Source organism: Geospiza fortis, unplaced genomic scaffold (assembly GCF_000277835.1).
Source record: "Geospiza fortis unplaced genomic scaffold, GeoFor_1.0 scaffold1039, whole genome shotgun sequence".
Lineage (NCBI taxonomy): Eukaryota > Metazoa > Chordata > Aves > Passeriformes > Thraupidae > Geospiza > Geospiza fortis.
The window spans coordinates 93408-94649 of record NW_005054733.1 but is presented as its reverse complement, the minus strand read 5'-3'; the positions used below and the strand labels follow the sequence as shown (position 1 = coordinate 94649).

The following is a 1242-nucleotide window of genomic DNA, read 5'->3' as shown; positions in this document are numbered from 1 at the left end:
GTCCAGCTCTATTTTTATTCCACCAAAGGGAAACTGACACCAAAATGGGGGGAAAATCCTCATTTTCCCTCTCTTGGGATGGAAACTGCAGGGAAAGGAGGGAATCTGGGGTGGGATTCCAGGGAAAATCCGGAATTTGGGAGGGAAAATCCAAAATTTGGGAGGGAAAATCCAAAGTTTGGGTGGAATTCCAGGGGAAATCCAAAATTTGGGAGGGAAAATCTGGAATTTGGGAGGGAAAGTCTGGAATTTGGGAGGGAAAGTCTGGAATTTGGGATGGAATTCCAGGGAAAATTCAGAATTTGGGAGGGAAAATCCCGAATTTGGGAGGGAATTCCAGGGAAAATCCAAAGTTTGGGTGGAATTCCAGGGGAAATCCAGAATTTGGAGTGGAAGATCCCGAACTTGGGGTGGATCCCAGGGGAACTCCAGAGTTTGGAGTGGAAAATCCAAAATTGGGGACGGAATTTCAGGGAAAACGGAGAGTTTGGGATGGAATTGCAGGGAAAATCCAAAATTTGGGATGGAAAATCTGGAACTTGGGATGGAATTCCAGGGAAAAATCTGAGATTTGGGGTGGAAAATCCTGAATTTGGGATGGAATTCCAGGGAAAAATCTGAAATTTGGGATGGAAAATCTGGAATTTGGGGTGGAAAATCTGGAATTTGGGGTGGAATTCCAGGGAAAATCTGAGATTTGGGGTGGAAAATCCCGAATTTGGGGTGGAAAATCTGAGATTTGGGGATGGAAGATGCAGAATTTGGGGTGGAAACTGTGAATTTTGGGATCCCAGGGCAAATCCGAGCGAACGCAGCAGAGAGAGCGCGGGAGGGAGGGGAGGGGCCCTGGGGTCTTCATGGAAGAGAGCTGGAGCTGGAATGAGAGAAACAGAGAGGAAAAGGGGAAAAAGGGAAATGGGACAAAGCAGAAATAAAGAGAAAAAAAATGAGAGAAAAGAGGAAAAAGGGAGGGAAAAGGGAGGGAAAAGGAGAGGGAAAAAGAAATAAAGAGAAAAAAAGGAGGGAAAAGGAAAAAAGGAGGGAAAAGGGAGGGGAAAAGGGAAATAAAGAGAAAAAAGGAGAGAAAAGAAGAAAAAAGGAGGGGAAAAGAGAGGGAAAAAGAGGGAGAAAGAGAGGGAGAAAGAGAAAAAAATGAGAGAAAAGGGAGGGAAAAGGGAGGGAAAAGGGAGGGAAAAGGGAGGGAAAAGGGAGGGAAAAAAGAAATAAACAGGGAAAAAAAAA

General features: G+C 44.8%; 1 protein-coding gene across 1 annotated transcript in view; it reads right to left on the bottom strand.

Annotated features, from left to right (window-relative positions):
* Positions 1–1242, bottom strand: part of SUGP2 (SURP and G-patch domain containing 2) — an 18027-nt gene that overhangs the window by 2295 nt on the left and 14490 nt on the right.